This window comes from Anolis sagrei, chromosome 1 (assembly GCF_037176765.1).
Source record: "Anolis sagrei isolate rAnoSag1 chromosome 1, rAnoSag1.mat, whole genome shotgun sequence".
Classification (NCBI taxonomy): Eukaryota; Metazoa; Chordata; class Lepidosauria; order Squamata; family Dactyloidae; genus Anolis; species Anolis sagrei.
Genome location: NC_090021.1, coordinates 42,642,662 through 42,656,621, shown reverse-complemented (window position 1 = coordinate 42,656,621; position 13,960 = coordinate 42,642,662). Strand labels below are relative to the sequence as shown.

Here is a 13,960-nt window from a genome sequence, read left to right as displayed (position 1 = left end):
AGTATCTCTGTAGATCTTAGAAAACTATTGATTTAAGGTGTTGGCGTGCTGGCTGATATCCGAACAGAGGATGTCACTGCCTTGGTCCTTTTATTATTGGCTGCTACTTCCCAGAGGATGTCAGGTGGTGCAATACTGGCTAAACAGTATAATTTCTCCAGTGGTGTAGGGCGCAGACATCCTGTGATAATGCGGCATGTCTCATTAAGAGCCTTATCCACTGTTTTAGCATGGTGATATATGTTCCACACTGGGCATGCGTACCCAGCAGCAGAGTAGCAAAGCACAAGGGCAGATGTCTTCACTGTATCTGGTTGTGATCCCCAGATTGTGCCAGTCAGCTTTCATATGACATTGTTTCTAGCACCCACTTGTTGCTTGTTGCTTGATAATCCAGCAGTGCTTCTTGTAGGTCATAGCATGGTCCAGGGTAACTCCCAGGTATTTGGGTGTGCTGCAGTGCTCCAGTGGGATTCCTTCCCAGGTAATCCTCAGAGCTCAAAATGCTTGTCTGTTCTTAAGATGAAAAGCACATGTCTGTGATTAGATGGATTAGGAATCAGCTGGTTTTCCCTGTAATAGGCAGTAAGAGCACCTAAAGCTTTGGAGCTACGAGTTTAAAAAGTAGTGCTTTAAGCAAAAGACCACACTTGCTTGAAAACAAGATTTTGCATCCCCTTAAACCATTTCTTTTTCATTTCAGTTTATATGGTTTAAGAAAATCCATTTTGGTTGTAGGAATAAATACTTGACTTTCATTCTCCCCTTTTCCTTTCAATGAAAGTTCAAATGATTAAAATGTGATAATTTAATCTAATGAGTTTGGACAAGCTACTTTCTTGGACTACAGCTCTCAGAATTCATAAACTATCTTGGCCACTATTGCTTTCTTGTTTCTCTGAAAGAACTAAATTTGCTGTTTCTGTTACCTAAAATCCAAAATCAAACCATTAATGCAGCAGCATGAACCAGCAATTGAACCATGTGGTGCTCCTCCTTCACTTTTATGATTTTGTTATTACAATTATGTGTATGTATGCGGCTTCAAGTCACCTCCCGACCTACAGTGACCCCATGAATTTCATAGAGTTTTCTCAGGAAAGGTAAATACTCAGAGGTGTCATTGCCAGTTCCTTGCTCAGAAGTATAGCCTACAGCACCTGGTATTTATTGGCAATCTCGCATCCAAGCACTAACTAGAGTTGACCCTACTTAGCTTCCAAGAGCAGACAGGGTCCGATGCCTTTAGGGTATATTGGTGATCATTAGTAGCTAATTAAAAGTACCATTATTGTTAACTAGTTACAACTTGGCTCTGGCTTAGTTTGTGCATAAGTGGGAAAGTGAATTATACAGGAATTGTGAAAAACGGTAACCTCAGCAAATGTTACAATTTATCCCCCATCTACAAATTTCTCCACCAAAGTGCCTTATTTGTAGAGAATTAGGTAATGTGTGAAGTGACCATTTAAAAAGAGTTTTGCAACCCTTCTTCCTTCCTTTCCAATTAGTCCTTGATAGTCTCTGCTTGACATCCTGTGTTTTACAGCTCTGGAAATGTAATGATTTGTTGAGCCTTCCTTGTCTAATTCCTGGTTATTTACTGTTAGGCCTGTCATTACTCAGAAGTGTATTACTGATTGCTGCTGGGCTGGAATGTATATCTACCCATCTCTGTGTTTGGGGTGTTTATCTGGTCCTCCTGCGGTGGCTGCTATTACTTGTCAGCATTGTTTATGAAGCCAGGCGAAATTAAATGTTATTGATTATGGAGCTGGAAGTAACTGCGAGATCAGCAAGTAGAAATTTAGGTAGAGATTTGTCATAGACTTGAGACACTAGCCACTACAATTTAACCCATTGAATCTGCTGGATGAGGAATCTTTCTCCCCAATGAGGAGAAATCTAGACCTAGTCCTGGAATTATTTTCCTTGTTGGAAAGAAAATGTTTCCCTGGGGAAACTGAGGCACAATTTGCAATCTATAGCTCTATTTGAGCACATCTTTTTCTTCATCCATGTAAACGGTAAAACTCACAAGGCCCTTTCACATTACACGATTATAGCACTGCATTGCCACTTTAATGGTCATGGTTAGATCTTGAAGTTTGTAATTGTGTTTATGCATAGTTTTCATCTAGAAAGCAAGAGTGCTTCAATAAACTACAAATCTCTGGATTCTACAGGAAGAATTCACTTAGGTAAAAGGTAAAGGCTTCCCCTTGACATTAAGTCTACTTGTGTCTGATTCTGGAGGGTGATGCTCATCTCAATTTCTAAGCCGAAGAGCTGGCATTGTCCGTAGACGCCTCCAAGGTCATGTGGTCGGCATGACTGCATGGTGTGCTGTTACCTTCCTGCTGAAGCGGTACCTATTGATGTACTCACATTTGCATGTTTTCAAATTGCTAGGTTGACAGAAGCTGGGGCTAACAGCAGGAGCTCACCCTGCTCCCCAGATTCGAAACATCAACCTTTCAGTCAGCAAGTTCAGCAGCTCAGTGGTTTAACCCGCTGCGCCACTGGAGAATCCCTGGACTCTACAAGAAGAATTCTCATATCATTGAAAAATATTTTAGGGGGACAAGGTGAGAAAAAGAATACAAAAGGCCTGGCATATTTCCCATCTGTTCTGTTTAAAAAAGGGTTTTGCTTTGTCACCATGTCTCAAGGGTTTGTTGCAATTTAGCAATTTGCTACTATGCACAGCAACATCTCAGGAAGTAATTCAGTATCCAGTTATACAAACTAATGTGACCATGTTATATTTTTATTTTTTTTCAAAAAAGTAAATCAAAATAAATAAGGAAATGTGCTATATGCTTCCCTCCATGTTCAAAATCTGTTGGCATTGCTTCTGGGCATCACTGCTTTGACTTTGGATTATAAATTCCTTTGGCACCATGCGCTGGTTCTCTTCCTCGCTTTTTAAGCCAGTCTATTGGCAGGTCGCCTGATCTCTCTTGACACCCAGGTCCTATGGATCTCATTGCCTCCGGTGTGCCAAATGCCTAAAAAAAGGATCCAATCAGATCCGACTTGCCAAAGGCATTAATGAATCTCCTTATGTGCTGGCAGGCAACATAATTCCTGAACAGGAAGCAACAGGCGTTTGCAGCTAGCAAAAATCCCCCAAAGTGGGGAGGGCTGCTTTGGGGTGATGAATGTTTTGGGGAATACTGAACCCCAGAAGTCAGGTCTCAGATCCCACCACATAAATTCTATACAAGCTCTGAGGGTTAGCAGGAATGTCAAAAATGAAGATGGAGGTAGGTTTCCTTTCTTATAGCCCTTGTTGCATCATCTGTTCTCTTTGCTTTGCGGTCCCTACCTATTGCCAAGTTGCTTGGAGCTGTCTGAGAAAACCAAGGCTGAACAGGATTTATTTACTGCTCTGAACAGAGCGGTTTCTTAAGGGACTCTTTAAGTGCTGTAATAGCTAGTAGCATGCCAGGCTGAGTGCGCTCAAATGCACGGCAATGCAAGGCTGTGATCTACGTTGACATCTGGAAAGTGTGGGAGGGAGGCAGTAAATGTGAAATTCTCCAAGTTAAAAGGGTGCTCACCTCTCTTGTGTTGGAGATGAACATGTGTGGTTGTGGCTAGGAAGAAGCCAATTACAATTTGGAATGAAAGGAGCTCTTGTTGGGAGATGTGTGCATCTCTATACTTAATGACTCCATACATCTCTTCACATGGAGCTCTCATAATAAGCAAAACAACAGCTCTGAGTGGTAATCTAACACATCTTGAAGGAACCAGGTTGGGGAAAGTGTCTTAGAATTCAACCATGAGAACATCAACATTTTGCAATTTTGGATGCATTGCACTTGATTACCTCTACCTTATTACTATCCTGAATGTGGGGTCAACCTGAAGGATTATTGTTGGACAATGTCACCCAATGAGCTTTGTGACTGAGGAATGGATTTCATGCCACTCTGGTCCTAGTTCATCTCTATTTCACCTGGAGCTCCTGGTGGCGCAATGGGTTAAATCCTTGTGCTGGCAGGACTGAAGACTGACAGGGGAGAGCATGGATGAGTTCCCTCTGTCAGCTCCAGCTCCCCATGCGGGGACATGAGAGAAGCCTCCCACACGGATGGTAATACATCAAAACATCCAGGTGTCCCCTGGGCAATGTCCTAGCAGACGGCCAATTCTCTCACTCCAGAAGCGACTTGCAGTTTCTCAAGTCACTCCTGACACACAAAAACAAATCAAGTGCAAAATATTTTCATTAGCAAAAAAACCAAAAAAAACCACCCTATATTCATCAGGTTCAAGCATAGAAATCTTGCATTTTCCATTCTCATGAATTTTTCCTTTCTTCTTCTACTTCTGCTTCTTCAAACAACATTTTAGTGATTTCTTCCTCAATACTTCAACTGTCCTTCCATTCTTTTATTTTTTTTTCACAAGGATGGTAATACATCAAAACATCCAGGTGTCCCTTGGACAATGTCCTTGCAGATGGCCAATTCTCTCACACCAGAAATGACTTGCAATTTCTCAAGTTGCTCCTGACATGGAAAAAAAAAATCTCTATCTCAAGCATCAGCAACAATGTCAGGTACTGGGGGACATAGAATCATAGAATCATGGAGTTGGAAGAGACCTATCTGAGAATCATAGCATCATGGAGTTGGAAGAGTCCAACCCCCTGCCAAGAAGCAGGAAAATGTCCTTCAAAGCACCCCCAACAGAGGACCATCCAGCCTCTATTTAAAAGCCTCCAAAAAGGAGCCTCCACCACACTCCAGGCCAGAGAGAGAGTTCAACTGCTGAGCAGCTCTCACAGTCAGGAAGTTCTTCCTCATGTTCAGGTGGAATCTTCTTTCTTGTATTTTGAAGCCATTGTTCGGTGTCCTAGTCTTCAGGGCAGCAAAAAACAAGCCTGCTCCCTCCTCCCTATGACTTCCTGACACATATTTATATATGGCTAGATGGCATTTTTGAAAATTTCTGTGGCTTATGTAAACTGCCAAAATGTCAAAAGTAAGAAATGCAGAAATTCTGGATTTGAAAAAAAAGAGATACTCGTTTATGTTAAAAGTTTGAGCAGGGAATATTATTATTTCAAACAGGAGTGGACAACTGTGGGCCTCATGAGCCAATGAGTCCAACATCCAGCTAAAGTCTCCTCACTAGATAGCAACCCAGTATCTTTTCAGGAGAACCTGCCACCTCTCTAAGAAATTAGTTCCATTACCAGATTGCTCTGTCATTAAATTCATTCTAATTCCTGTATTTACTTGAGTGTAGCGCACCATCAGTGGTAATGTATGCCTCAGTTTTGAGGTGCACATTACCAAAAATGGATTTGCTATTCACTTTGTGCCCATTCCCAGCTGGGTGCTTCTCTTTGACTCTTAGCTGACAAGAGACAAGGGAGAAGCCAGCTGGGGAGGGGTGGGGCCTGACAGAGAGGCAAAAGCAAGGTTTAGACATGCAACTGTAATGTGCCATTCAATGTAATGCACACCTCCCTTTTGGCTAAGCAATTTAGCCAAAACAGGTGTGTATTACATTCGAGTAAATGCAATATTTAACTGAATCTCTTGTAACCATTAGAGTGCAATCATGTCAACCTTTTCTTCACCAAGCTGAACATGCCCAGCTTCTTTGACCTATTTTCAATCTCTTTTTTTGTTCTCCATGCGTCTTATCATCCTTATTGCTCTTCTCTGACCCAGCTCCAAATTGTCTGTATCCTGATGAAAACCATACTCCAGCTAATGCCTGACCAGCATAAAATATAATGGGACTATGATTTCCCTCAGCTTGGAGACTATGCTTCTATGTATCCGGGTCAAGATAGCATTGGCCTTTGCTGATGCAACACCACACAGAGGCTTCATGTTCAACTTATCATCTGTAATACTTCCAAGGTCCATTCCATATGTAGTACTTACTGCTGAGCCAGGTATCCCCCTTCCTATATATTTGCATTAGGTTTTGTGGCATAAACGTAGAACTTTGCATTCGCTTCCATTGAATTTTGTTTTATTAATTTCAGTTAAGTATTCTAGTTTATCAAGTCTCTTTTGACTTCTGTTCCTATCTTCCAATGTGTTGGCAACCCCTCCCAGTTTTGGATCATCTGCATAGTTGATCAGAATTCCCTATCTCCCACCATCTAAATAATTGATTAAAAAATAGTGCTAAGTCCCAAGACAGGACCCTGCAGCAGTCAACTTGAGACCTCCTTTCAATTTGAAGCACAGCCACTGATGAGAACTCTTTGAACAGTTTTCCAAGTAATTACGGATCCATTTGATGGTGTTTTCATCCATTCCATATTGAGTCAGTTTGAGAACTGTTTTGCAGAGATCCAGATAAAGGACACCCACACTTCCCACCATCTACTAAACTAGTTCCCAACTAAAAAAAAGAAAGGAGGTTAGTTTGGCAGGATTTGTTCATGAGGAACCTATACTGGCTCCTACTACAGCGTAACTAAGACACATTTTCCTTGGTATTGAGGTCAGGCTGACTAGCATGTAGTTTTCTAGATCTTCTTTTTGCAAATTTTGAAGAGAGAGACAATGGATTGCTCATCTCTAGACATCTGGCACCTCACCCATTTCCCAAAATTTCTTTAAAACTATGGTAAATGGTCCTTTGAGTAGGCCAGCAAGTTTCTTCAATACTCTGGGATACCGTTCACGTTTATCTGGCCCTGAATATTTGAATTACAGTAAAGTCTCACTTATCCAACCTTTGCTCATCCAGCATTCTGTATTATCCAATGCAGTTTGCCTCCCACCCAGATCCACAGCTGTTTCAATACATTGAGATGTTTTGGTACTAAATTCATAGATACAGTAATTACTACATAACATTACCATGTATTGAACTTCTTTTTCTGTCAATTTGTTGTAAAACATGGTGTTTTGGTGCTTAATTTGTAAAATTATAACGTAATTTGACATTTAATAGGTTTTTCATTAATCCCTCCTTATTATCCAACATTTTTACTTATAATAATAATAGCCTTCGATAATAATAATAATTATTATTTATATTCTACTCTATCTCCCCAAAGGGACTCAGGGCGGATTCCAAACATAAAAGACAAACATTCAATGCCCGAGTACAACAACAATACACCCATACTAACAAAATTTATACAACCTAAGATACAAATACAAATTATAACTTAACAAACTAAAATTAAATAAAAAGCACAGCCTGTTATAACAGACATAAGACAAAACATCAAACATCAAATGGAAACAATAATTTCCCATTTCTCTGGGGCAAATTGATTAATCATTGCTCAAGATATCTATTGAGCTGGTGGGGTGAGCAGGACATGGATACAGATAGCAACAATTAATTAGAGGTATAATTGTAGTATTACCAACTACTATTCCTCCTCCTTGTAAGCCAGTGAGCAAAGGTATGTCTTCAGCTGTTTTTTGAAAGCGGGGAGGGAGGGGGGAATCTTTAACTCTTTAGGAAGGGAGTTCCAGAGGTGGGGGGCAGCCACGGAGAAGGCCCTTTCTCTTGTTCCCACCAGCCGTGCTTGGGACGGGGGTAGAACTGAGAGGAGGACCTCCTCTGATGACCGCAGTATCCGAATTGGTTTGTAGAGGGAGATGCGGTTTGTCAAATAGTCTGGACCTAAGCCATTTATCCAACGTTCTGCTGGCCCGTTTATGTTGGATAAGCAAGACTCTATTGTAATAGGTGTTTTTAGTAACTTTTAATAAATCTTGATTTGCATCCTGGAATTCCAGTCCAGCAGCTCAGTGAGGAGGTGAGCTGACAATTGTTCACACCCATCCAACCACCCAGATACAGATCAGAAGTCTCAATTTATTGCAGCATTAGGTGCATATTCCATATTTATATATGGGAAACAGAGAGTTGTCGCCTTTAGAGGCTTATGAAGCTTTTAGGAGGGGGCAATTTATCTACCCGTCCCATGGTGCCAGGAAAAGATACTGGCAGAAAGGAAAAATACCAAGAAAAAACTTGGAAATTGTTTGCCACTCTATCCCCGCTGTAACTAATAGATTGCAGCATCAGTTGTGAAAGTGCACATAATACTTCCATTTATTCTGTTCCTATCAGTCATAGGATGGAGACAATGAGACAAGAGGTCCCAGAAGCTCTTCTTTTGATCATCAAAAATCCTACTGAAATCCTTTCTCCTTTCAGAGTTTTTACCAGGAGAGTACCCCACAGAGAGCTCAGCAATGTTACCTTTGGGACCACAACTCCCTTAATCCCTGGACCAACACTGTTATGTGAAAAAGCAATTTCTCCTAGCTCTGCTCTAAAACCCATTATGGATGGGACAGGATGACAGAATCAGGATGTATTTTTATGCCTGATGATGACTTAGTCAATCAGAATGTGTCTTTTGTACCTTATTCAATCATTTCTCACATTTCAGAATGAGCACCCTGATTTCTTTAGTGTGAATCCATCTTTTCAGGCACAATTTAAAAGATGATGATTAATAAGAGAAACAAATCCTATAATCTTTGATTTATTCATTCATTCAGTTTGCATCCTGCTTTTTTCCTGCCAAGGGACTGAACAGAGACACAAATGAAACTGATGATTGTACCTTTGGTAAATAATATTTGTTGTACTGCTTGGACAAACAAAAATCTTTGCCTGGCATCTAAAACTCAACTGAAATCATTTCACAAATAAGACAGTAGCCCCTTTGCTACTTGCCTCACCTCTGATGGAATATGAGAGGTTTCTATAGGAGAAATAGATCCACTGGATCAACATATGAAAGTAAACAGGTAAATCATGGGTGATCATTCATGGCTGTGATTTTCTACCTATGGTAGAGTCTATAGGTGACTGTGAAGACTATTCTGAATCTCCATAGTCTTTCAGTGAGAATATAGATTTCCAGATGGAAGGTAGATATTACAACGATTTGTTTGATGTGCCTTTCTCTTGGCACGTTTCATCTTTTCGCACCTCTTCAAAACACATGGTACTGTTGGTAACAGCTGACCTCCAGTTAGAACACTCAAGGGCCAGGGCTTCCCAGTTCTTGGTATTTATACCACATTTTTAAGGTTAGCTTTAAGTCCATTTTAAAATCCCTTTTGTTGTCCACTGACATTTAATTTTCCATATAGTTAAAGCAGTGGCATTCCCTGTGGTAATCTATGGATGTGAATGCTGGACCATAATAAAGGCTGAGCAAAGAAAGACAGACACTTTTGAACTGTGGTGTTAGAAGAAAATTTTGAGAGTGCCTTGTACTGCAAGAAGATCCAACCAGTCCATACTCCAAGAAATAATACCAGACTGCTTACTGAAGGGAAGGATATTAGAGGCAACATAATGAGAAGACAAAAAGCTTGGAGAAGACAATGATGCTGGGGAAAATGGAAGGAAAAAGGAAGAGAGGCTGACCAAGGGCAAGATGGATGGATGTTATCCTTGAAGTGACTGGCTTGACCTTGAAGGAGCTGGGGGTGGCCACAGTCAACAGGGAGCTCTGGTGTGGGCTGGTTCGTGAGGTCACAAAGAGTCGGAAGTGAATGAACAGATAAACAACAATTGCAATGAAGCCCATTCTTGGATGAAAGACTACTGCAAGGCCCAGTTGTGAGGAAACAGGGTTTGTTTTTTAAAAAAATATGATTACTATGAACAAAGCCCTTCTTTTTTAAAAAAAACATTAACCATTTAATCTGATAGGGCAAAGGTCAGGCAATTGTGCCGTCTCTGAGGTGAAAGGCATACTGGCATATCTTTGATCTTTGACATTCCAAGTGTGGTAATCATATTTTCCCCCTTCTGCGCATATTGGATTTATGTTGCTGCTGAAAATATTAGCAGTCACAAAGAAAGTATTGATGGAGGTCATGCCCTGTCCATAAATTCCTTGTTATGCTGTCCTTTTCTCTTTGAGGACGTGCATAGTACTGCCCTTTGGTAGGATCACCTATCAATTTCTCTTTCATATGAATGACATTTATTAGTATATTAAGCCTACATTTTATGCTTACTCAGATGCTTTCCTAATGAAAAGTTGAAAGGGGGGAAATCCATATTGTGGGGGTTACTCAGTCTTTGGATTATGACACATAAGGTAACAAATGCAGGAAAGCTTTTACATATGAATGTGTCTGAATGGTCTCCACAATCGACCCTTTTAAAATAAATGAAAACAGCCCTTTGTTTTAAAAGGGAAAATTCAATTCAAAGCCTGCACAGATTTGCTGGCAAATTGTGTCTGTATTTTGTATAGGGAGATTAGGAATTATGTCAATTTCCAGATTTGGCTGATTGATTGAAATTCCCAGCATTCTCTGTCATTGTTTGGCAACAACAACATCTGAATTGCAGCAGTAGCTGGAGGTTCCAAATGCCTTTCAAGGGTACATAAAGTTCCTTATAGTAACCCAACTAGAAAATAGCATGAATCACTGTAGCCAGATCTGCCTTCTCGCTATTGAAATGTGCTGAAAAAATAGTAAGCAAAAACCCGCCTTACCTATACCTCAACAGGATTATAGCATTGTAGAAGTGTTTAGCGGTTATGGACAGATAATAATAGAGCAAAAGAGGTGGTATCTTACTTATGTTGCCCCATGGTCCTCTACAATTCAACATATTTGGAAGGTTTATGAAACAGTTATGACCTGAACTTGAGTGTCCAAGTGTAGCCATCTCACTGTAGAAAAAAAATAGTTATTTTATCAAGCCAAGCTGCCTCCACATGATTGTCCTGGTAAATCACACCTACATTGCATCCAACTCTATTTTCAGCTAGGGACACAGGGCCCCCATAGAACTGAAAAACTGTAAATAAAGATTTTAAAAAACCCAGAAAGAAACAGTTCTCTTGGAATGTCTAGAGAATGTCTACTGGGTCTTCCAGCATGTCTTCTGCTGGAAAAGGACCATAACTGGAGCTTGTTACAGGGAGAGGATGACGGCTCTACTGAAGCAGCTCCACTGGTTGCTGATACGTTTCCCATCTTAATTCAAAGTGCAGGTTATTACCTATAAAACCCTAAATGGTTCGGGTCCTGCTTATCTTCATGACCGTATCTCCCCCTATGAACCAGCACAGGTTCTAAGATTTGCTGGGGAGGCTCTTCTCTCGCTCTCTCCTCCATCACAAGCATGGTTAGTGGGGATGAGAAAGAAGGCCTTCTCAGTGGTGGCCCTACGGCTCTGGAATTCTCTCCCCAGAGACATTAGATTAGACCCCACCCTGTCCACCTTCTGTAAAGCCTTGAAAACTTGGATGTTTCAATGTGCCTTTGAATGACAGATAGCTCCTGATTAGGTCTGCCCAGCCTTAACCTATTGTTTTGGTTTTTCTCAGCACGTTACTCCCAGCCCTGGCCCTGTAGTCTACGTTTTGCACAGCCCTTGCCCTGCCCTCTTGAATCTAAACATGCCCACTTTTCCAGTTATTGGTTGTTTATACTTTTATGATGGCGTTACTTTTTTGGTTTTAATTGTTTTAATTATATTGTTTATTATTATATGTTTTTAATTACTGTTCCACTTTGTGAATTCTTGTTGATGCTGGGCTTAGTCCCCATGTAAGTTGCCTCTAGTTTCTTCTGGGAGATGGTGGTGGGGTATAAGAATAAAGTTGTTGTTGTTGTTGTTGTTGTTGTTGTTGTTGTGAAATCACACGTGAAGATCTAGAAATCCCTAGAGAGAAATTCTCTCTAGAAATGTCTAGGTCTTCCAGCATGAGCTAAGACTTAGCCATAAGTCACACTACAGGACATTGAGATTCTTAGAGAGAACATTTTCATCAACTCCATGAATAATCAAATCCACAAAAGTCAAAACTGCAAATATAGATGAGTAACTGTATATACAAATATCACTTCATTTGAAGTTAAGTGCACTTAGGCCTGTTTTATACTCCAATTTTAAGCCATTTACTCGAAAGCAGTTCCAACGGACTAGTAGGAATTCTTGCAATGTTGATATATACTCTTAGTTACTGTTGCAGAAACACAATATTTTGTCGTCAAAATAATAAATGTGCACATCCCATATAAACTGAACTTGAATACAAGCAATTCAAGCTGTTTGCCTTGAATTTGTTATTAATGGAGAAAAGGCTTTACATGTTAAATACCATAGAAATTCAGTCGAAAACGATGTCTTAGGCCACATTTCAGTTACCGTCCTAAAAAATTCATGTGTGCACTCATTTTTGATGTTTTATTAAGAGTCATGACTTAACCCTATTTACAGTCTGTTAAAAGCCTATTTCTTCTTCCTTTCCCCTCTGTGATAGTCAGCATGAATTCGCTCTGAACAGGATCTACATCTGGGTGTTCAAGGGGTTGACTGCCAAACAAGTGTGCAGCTAAACCAATTATACAGACTTAATCAGTTTAATAGCACAGAATACCCGATGAGCTTATTTCCAGGTCATGTGAGTCTTAAGCATGTGGGCAGATCATGTGGCACACTGATAAGAGCACCAACCAAGAAGGATGTATTCTTGGGATTCCTGTTATACAAAATCAAGGACTTTCTTCCCAGAATTTACTCCCATCACTCAATTTGCCACGCTGCATTTGCTCTGTTTAGTTTTTGGCCAATGATCCTTGAAGGATAACGGCATGGACTACTCATCCGACCACAGCCAAAGCTTGTTTCTAAAAGCTATTTGTGTATTTTGATTTCCCATTAATTTACTCTTTGTATCAATACTCCTTGGGAAAGGGGACATGATTCAGGAGGATTTCCAAGTATTGGCTACTTATTGCCATTTGCAAATAGTCACTAGTCCTCTTTGCTGAGCTCCTTCTGTCCCCACTGTCCTTATTTCCCTGTTGTCTTATTTCTTACTCCAAATGAGTATCTTTAGCTCTTTGTTCTACTTTTTGCTATCTCATTCCTTTTGGCTGTTGGGGTATTTCCTTTTGAAATCTCATTAACTCCTTGGTCTTTGTGGTCCTCTTGAGAAGATGTCTATTTAAAGGTAAACCTGTTAAATCTAGGAACCTGCTTTATATGGAGCTCTCTTTCACATTATACAACTATAGCTCTTTGATGCCATTTCAATTGGATGTGGAATTCCAGACTTTGTAGTTTCATAAGGTACTTCTCTGATGCCTCAGCAAATTGCAAATCCCAAGATTCTGTACACTGCATCCATATAAGTTAAAATAGGATTTAATCCTAATGTTACAGGGCTTCAGGAAAAATAATAATCACCTCTAAGGCTGCTTAGCGTTTTGTGTAAGAGATCAGATGAGATGTAAGAACAGATCCTTACATCTGAGATCAAGCATGTTCAAGGTGGCATGGTGGGGTGATTTCTACAACAGGAAAACTTGCAGCTCCAGAGTCACTTTAGGTTTTTGATCTGATTTCAGAAATTCTGAGTAATCAGTCAGGTCTGACCTCTAGCTAGAGCTTGTGTCCTCTTTTGGAAGACCTATTTGGAGGGAGGAAGTTGGAGGAAGAGAGAGGATACCCCAGCTCACTTCTTACTCTGTCTTCATCCATCATGTATAACCTGTCCATAGTTTATGTCTAACAACATATTGTAGCTCTGGAGATAAATCAAAAAGAGATAATATGGTTTCTGCAGAAGGAAACATTAGTTTCTAAGCTCAAAAAACTATTAGCATTAATGAATATCTTATTCTCCTGCATAATAGCATCTATAGTAGTCTCAGTCCTTTGCTAGCTTATCTCAGTGAAGCATAATGGCCTTTTCAATAAGAACAGTGGTCTGCATTTTTTAAAAAGGGGTGTCATGGAAAAGCTAACTTGGTTTGCTGCAGTTAAGCTATGTGAACCTATTTTAGGGAAGGTGGAATACAGAAAAGAGAGTTTGTGTAGGATGAGAAAGCTAAATTATGAACATAACTATCTATGGTGAGTTTGTTACATTTCAGGAGTGTTCACAAACTGAATTTTAGATAAAGTGTTTCTGTGCATCATTTGTTTGAACATGATCATTAATGTTTTAGGT

The 13,960-nt window shown here is 40.1% G+C and overlaps 1 protein-coding gene across 1 annotated transcript in view; it reads left to right on the top strand.

Moving 5' to 3' along the window:
• Positions 1–3,103: 3,103 nt before the first annotated feature.
• TOGARAM2 (TOG array regulator of axonemal microtubules 2) overlaps positions 3,104–13,960 on the top strand; it is an 87,256-nt gene continuing 76,399 nt past the window's right edge. The window contains exon 1 of the mRNA XM_067462883.1: positions 3,104–3,269. The gene's annotated coding sequence lies outside the window, so the exon portion shown is untranslated. The remainder of the gene's footprint in view (positions 3,270–13,960) is intronic.